This window comes from Poecilia latipinna, unplaced genomic scaffold, assembly GCF_001443285.1.
Source record: "Poecilia latipinna isolate Pla-1442-1.1 unplaced genomic scaffold, P_latipinna-1.0 Scaffold379, whole genome shotgun sequence".
In the NCBI taxonomy this organism is placed as follows: Eukaryota; Metazoa; Chordata; class Actinopteri; order Cyprinodontiformes; family Poeciliidae; genus Poecilia; species Poecilia latipinna.
This window is the reverse complement of record NW_015112995.1, coordinates 25,600-33,254: the sequence shown is the minus strand read 5'-3', so window position 1 is coordinate 33,254 and position 7,655 is coordinate 25,600.

The following is a 7,655-nucleotide window of genomic DNA, read 5'->3' as shown; positions in this document are numbered from 1 at the left end:
TGTGTGGCTGAAGGGAAACGCCTAAAACATGCAGGACAGGGGGCCTGAGGACCGGATGGATAGACAGATGCCACACTAGGACAGTTGCACGTCTTGAAGAGGAAGAATCACTGGGTAGTCTTAATCTACAATTTACATCAATGTACAATTTAACTATCTTCTATCCAAATTGGTTACTTAAACTAATTACAGTGATCCCTTGTTTTTCTTGGGGGCGGCGTTCAGCGGATGTGCGTCATGTCGTCACAGCGTCTCCTCCAAGCTGATCCACGGCTGTATCTACGGCAGAGCGACCGTCAAACGAGCCTCCGGTCGGTTTTCCGCTGATTCTGGACACAGTTTTTTCCAACAGGCGTTCAAAGTTTCCAGCTTTCATCTCCTGAATGGCCAAGCTGCATTACTTATATTCAAATACCGTAACGTTATTGGCACAAAGGTAGAAAAGGAGCCCGGAGCCCGTTCAGCCAATCAGGACGCAGAACACAATGCACTGTGGAAAAGCTGCACAAAAAAATCCGCGACGCAGCGAGACCGCGAAAGGTGAACCATGTTATAGCGACGGACCACTGAACTTAAAAATAAAACTTCTACCGAGCAGAAATAAGTCAACTGGAAAAAACTGCTGGGCTCTTTGCACCTCAGCTTCCGGGTTCGGGGAAAAGCGGCTCGGTTGTTTCAGATCTACTGAAAAGCTTGATTAAGCTATAAACATCGATCCAAAGCCCCAACAAGTCAGCTGGAGAGGTTTTAAGATGTTCGCCTCGTTATACATTCACTGATACGAAGGTCAGTTTTACTTTATTAAATGTGGCTAACATTAACCCTAGCTTATGCTAGTAGGCAATATTTTCTGACATTGTTCTTGTAAAATTGTGCTATTTAAGTATCTAATCATTCTAATGGACAATATTTTTACCTTCTTTTCACATATTGTGTGGTTTTTTTTTATTGTCGTTAATGTCAAAGGGGAGGTTACGGTTTGGGCTTTTTACTGACGAAGCCTAACGAAGCCCAACGAGCCTCATAGCTAAACAGCTCTGGTGTCAGATCTGGTTCAAAGTTTCTGCTTTTAGAAAAATGCCACCATCCTAAATCAGGGTCGCTTGGAAATTAATGAAAACTTAAAAGCCCATTATATTAGGAAGACAACAATGTTCATAGTATTTTTTTAATTTGTATTTTTTTGTGTCTGAAATATGACTGTCTTTTCTAGCAGTCATAGTAACTCAAAGTGGAAACAAGGGAGCCGCATGCAGATGTGACGTCAACACCGTACGTGCAAAGAGCCCATACTCTTACTTATCAAAAAAACAAGATGGCTGCTTGCCTGTAGACGTTGCTCTGAACTTCCCTCCAACTTTATTCTTCTCGTGTCGGAACAGTTATTTTTGTAATGTCTTCAACCTTTACGACAAAACGCAAAACTTAAGGTCATCTACTTACTCCTACCAACTCACTGTCTTCCAAAAAAGGTCAAGTGAAGCAGAGAATTTTATTGAGATGTAATTTCAAAGTAGAAAAGCTCCCTGTTAATTTATCCAGCTTCCATAAACAACAACTTTTATCCTGGACATTAGTTTATTAACATAATTTTAACCCTCGTAACTGTTTTATTTATTCTTCTAGACTAGACTTGAAAAAAATTCGCTTTTCTTTAAAACATTTGAAATTGTTTTTCAACTACTTCAAATTAAAATTTTAATATATAAATGAAAAATTATGTTTAAGCCCCTCTGTGCTGGCATTAAGCTGTCCAAACAATTGCCTGCAGAATGTTATATGGCAAGCCAATTTAGCATAAATTTAATTTAGTAAAACTATTCGTAATTACATTCGAATATTTAGACTACATATCTAGTCTGATTTAATGTTAATGATGAAAAGAATAAAAACAGACATCCAAAATGCATTTTGACTAGAAAAATATAAACTTTAAAACATCTGAAACTACTTATTGCTATTTCTAATTACAGTTTTAATATCTTAATAAAAAAATATATTTTCAAAGTCTGTCATAAAGATTTTCAAATAGTTACCTGCAGAATGTTGTTTTATGGCAAACAACTTTAAAATAAATGGGATTTTCTTTAAATATCTGGAATTCTTGATTTCTACAAATTTAGATTCTAGAAGTATATTTTTACTATTCAGAAAAGTTAAGATATTTGAATTTACATTATAACTACTAACAATAATTAAGATTTCTTAAATTTCATTCTTATGAATTCATAATAATTTAAAAATATCTGAAATGATGACAGATCTATCATGTTACAAGATAAATATCCATTACTATAACTTAAGATATCTCAAACGTAATTATGAATACTAAAAATTATATTTATACATATCAGAATTAAGAATTGCATATAATCCCCTATGTGTTGCAATTTAGATGACAGCACATAGATGTGTGTATTGGATGTAATCTTTCTGTCTCATTTCTTACTCTCCCCTCCTGATCCCTCTCTCTCGTCAAGCTCCTTACTGTATCCATTCTGATGTTGGTTCTTGGATGGTTCAGACCATTCTTTAGCCATTGTCCATGTTGTTCAACAGTAAAAATCGAAAGCAAGAAAATAACTAAAATCTTACTTTACAACTAAGCTGTGTCAAAACCAACAGTTGTATCTAAATTTTGTCTGCTAATCTTCTACTTGGTCCTTCCCTTAAACTTTAACTCAACTTCACAAAGACTACTTTTACTACAAGAAGGGTCTTCTTGTTTTATCATGTTAGAAAAATGTTAAATTAATCCATTAACAAAGTTCAAACTCTCCTTTAATACAACAATATTCTGAACAAAATTAAACTGAACAAAAAACTGAACAAAATTACAACTTTACAAATGTAAAACAAAATTACACAAAAGAAATTGGCTGAAAAAAAAATATCATTACTCCAGCTCATATTTTCCTCTTCCACATCTGCCAGTTGATCTTCTTCAGTTTGGGTGTCAGCATCCTTTTTCTCTGAAAGATTTGAGCATAAAAACAAATAATGTCAAAACACATACTTAGGAAAATGCACAATATGAACAATAAAAAGACTAAGAAATACTGATACATTGTCTATAAAATGCATTTACTTCCTTTAATTCATTGATTGTCTTACACCTGGATTGCGATAAGGAAAGTATCTGTAGTACAGAATTATCAATACACACAGTACACCCTGGACAAGACTGTGGCAGTTCATCACAGAGAGTAAAAAAAACATAACGCCAAAGGACAATTTTAGAAAAAACATGATTGCAACAGAGACCTGGAGCAGAACTTCACATCTTTCATCTCAAAACTTGTAGTGTATGGACTAAAACAGGAGTGGGAAACTCCAGGCCTGGAGGGTCTCCTGCAAATTTTAGATGTGTCTCAGCTTCAACACACCTGAGTCAAATAATGAGGTCGTTAGCAGGACTCTGGAGAACCTGACTGCACTTAGGAGGAAATTCAGCTGTTGGATTAAAGCGTTTTGGACCAAGGAGACATCTAAGAGTTAAAGGAAACGGGCCCTCCAGGACCAGGATAGAAATCATTACTGATATAAATTTGTTATAAAAGTATTACTGATTGCACTTTGGAAATTAGGCAACTTTATGTTATTAAAGGTAAAGTTTAAACAGTAATGATTTCCTGGTTAATGTCAAGTTGTCATAACAGACATTTTGAATAATGTCAACTTTGTGACAGTGTCATGTCAGTCTTATTCACCCCCCTTCAAATAAAGTGTTACCAATAGAAGATATAAAGAAAACATAAAAGAACCAATACTTTCTGTAAACACTAGAAATATCTGATGATATACCAGAATATCATATTTTCATTAAAACATTAAACATAAATAAAACATTTAATAAAGATGATATACTTTAAATAAACCTACCGTCCGCATAAAATGCATAGGAGCCTTGTAATAATTCCAATTTAACATTGGATTCAATCAGTGCCTTCTTCAAGCTGACAACTTCGGCCTGAAGAAATTCAACTTATTTTTGGCAGCCTTCAGTTGGCGACTTTTCTTCTCCACAACCTCCAGAATTATTTGAAAAGCCTCATTAATGCTTTTATTGACGGCTTGGCTAGAAGCCGCCAAATCAGCACAATGATGCTGTAAAAAAAAAAGAAATGTTAAACATATTTTATGCAATTAACACTAATACTTAAGTGAAGAGCATCAATAATCCTGATATATAGACTATTACACCACTCTTAATGCTTGATGTCACACATGGTCAGTTTGTGAAAAAAAGTTTAAAAGAAAACATCAGGAGATAACTTAAAACTTGAGATAAAAAAATGACAGATTCAATACATGACTAACTGTAAAGTTGTCATGTACATAAGAAAATAAAAATAATTTCAATAAAAGCTGCTAGAAAACACATTTGTTTTGGAAAATAAAAACTCAAAATGGATATAAAAAAAATTGTAAATTTTAAAAAAATCATTATTACACCTAACATTATATTCATGTTGTGAAAACTAATAAGGGATTGTGAAATACTTTCAGTTATAAAATATCACCTAAAAATCTTTACAAGAAGTAAACTGCATTTAATAAAATATTAAAAAAATAATTCATTTGCCTTCCTTAACTAAGATTTTGTCATGATCTGGGTTTCTGTGTGTTTATTTTTGAGTTCTTCTGTGTTCAGTCCTGTTTTCCCTGTGTAGTCCTGTTCCCTGTGAGTCTGTCCTCCCTGTTGATTGCTCCCCAGGTGTGTCGTATCCCCCTGATTACCCTGTGTGTATTTAGCCCCACCTGTTGTCTGTGTTCCTTGTCAGATCCTCGTCATTTGTAACTGTTTCCCTGTGCCGTCAGTCTACGTCTGTTTATGGGTCGTACGCAGTTGAACTGTGAAGTCCTGCATCGACCTAAGCTCGTTTACATGTCTGTTTTCCAGTTGCTACCGGTATTAGCTGTGTGCTAACTTTCTGCCGTGCTGCCTGTTCAAGACTGTGAGCTACATTATTAAATTCATCATTCTCATTTTACCTGGGTCTACCTGCGTTTCCTCACCACCTCTACCACATCGCTTATGACAGATTTCTCCATTAACATAATTTGGACTAATGAACAACTATTTTAGATTGAGAAGACTTCCTCCATTGCTACTGCCCAAACCACAGGAAGAATAAAATTATAATAAAGTGCAGGATAATGTACAAAAATTATACCAACAAAGATTCTAATCAATTGGAGAATGTCAGACTAGGAAATGAAGCAAAATTTGAATCAATTTAAGTAGGAACACAAAGAACAGGATGTGAAAAACTATGTACTCCATTCATCACACCAAGAAAGTTGGAGTATGTTACATGAAAAGCTACCCTCAATAAAATAAAATAATTCAGTTGTAAAAAAAGGTTTGAATTTTAAATTTCCATCACTCAAAGAATTAGAGTAATATGAAAACTTCACCAAAAGTGAAATTCAAAAGTCAAAAACTTCACCAAACTTTTTCACTTTAAGTGGCATAAATGTGCAAATGGCAGTCCCTCGCCATATGCATACGATCGTCCCTTATTCACAAACGCATCATCCGATTTGCACCAGACAGGAGCCCAATAGAGTTTAATTGCAATTTGACTCCACTGCGCCCCCTAGGTTAATCAAACAGCTGTATCTCCTTGCCACATGGCCCAATCTGCTCCAGATTTTGGGTGGATCGCCAGGGAACGCTGCCGAAGGCATCAAAGCGGATCGCATGGAGGACGGCGCGCGAGCGTCGGCGGTGGCCGGCGGGAGGCGGTGCTGGAACATCCGCGGTGGCTATAGGCTTGAGCGGCGCTTGGCTGCGAGGGCCGCTTGAGGCTCCGCGGAGCTTTAATTATTATTACAATCTTTATTCAGATATGGATTGGGAACAAACATGGTTATTGCCAAGAAAGTTTTTTATCTCAAAGTACGTGACGTATCTCTTAAAATTTTGCACAGTAAATTCAATACTGAGAAAATACATTCCAAATATTGATCCTCTCTGTTCCTTTAGTCACGTTGAACAAGAAACATTAACCCACCTTTTTTTGGGAACGCTCGTTTAGCAAAACCTTTAGCGTGATTTCAATGTTTTCTTTAGCCGGACATGTAATGTACTTGTTCCTTTTAAATGCTAAACATGTTTTATTTGGTATTTCCAATAATACTATGTCTGGGAAAGAATATATCACATTTTCTTATTATGTTGGCTAAGTTCCACATAAATCCTGTAAATTAGCTAAAAACACACCCAACCTCACTGTCTTTAGGTTATGTAACATGTTTTTTACAATCTTTAAAAATATGCAACAACTCTAAAGATATGAAACTTGTAAACCTGAGTGATGAATTTGATTTGTAATTTTCTATTTTTTTTTCCTAATAACATTTATGGATTTGTTACTCCAGCACCTCGAGCACGTTTATGTATTCAATTGTATATTGTTTGTAAAAAAAAAAAACTAAAAAAAAACATGGTTGCATCTTTAGCAAGACATAATGCCACTCCAGTTTGCTCTATTTTACTTATTTAATCAGACATTAAAGGTGGAGAGCAAATCAATCATCGCTGGAAATTCCAAACGTTGCAGCCTGACCTTGAATACGAGGACAGATGGATAGAATAAAATGTCCCACAAGACAATAACCCAAGAAGACCGTGCCGGCTAAAGTCCGGCTATTTGGAGATTCCTGCAAGAACTTGGTTTCTAGGAAGAGTTTTTGTCTTCTCTGGAAAAACGTATAGGCCAAAGAGGAAAGCAGGGGTCTGCTGATGAAAAGGAAAAGGCAGACTAATGTACCTACTACACCTGCTGTGGCAAAGAAGGACACAAAGGGTCGTGTAATCCAAAAACTGAAGAATGTCACAAAAGGTCTCTTCAAACACAGCATATCAGTTTACATGAGGAAGACACTCAACATCTTCAAGCATGTCAAAAAGTCAACAAGACGGCGTTTTCACCGGACAGATCGATTTCCATTCATGAAATCATTCAGATGACGATGCATGCATCGGTTCTCCACCTCGTCCTGACATTGCTAATGTTGCCATTTTGAACGACTATCCACGTTAAATTTGTGGATGCAACCTTTCTGTCCCACTTCTCACTCTCTGCAGACGTTGCTACAACGTAATCCTCCTCCCGCTCTCCTCCAGCTCCATATGACAACCGGTTCTGGTTCTTTGGGTTCTCCACACCATTCGTTAGCCATGTTGTTCAACAGTAAAAACAAACCAACAGAATAACTAAAATCTTCCCTTCCAACTCTAATAACAAAATATTTCTCTGTAAAAGTGAATTTTAAACAAGAGATTTTTTGAGCACAATATAAATTCTGAACAAAACTTCAAAACAATATAAAACCACATTAAAAAAATCCCTGCCATCAATATTTATATAAAACTTTAACTGTTAGTTCTTCCCTCAAACTTTAACTAAACTGCACTCAAAACTACAAGATAAAGGGCTGATCTTGTTTTATCATGTTACAAAAATGTAAAATGACTTCATTCACAAATGCAGAACACATTTTCAAAAACAAGTAAAATTAAAATGATACAAATTAAACAATGATTTTAACAAAACAAATTAAAGAAAATAAAATTAATTTTCAGTGGTCCAGCTCTTCGTCCTGCTCTGTTTGTCTGATGGCATCAATTTTCTTTGAAAGATTTT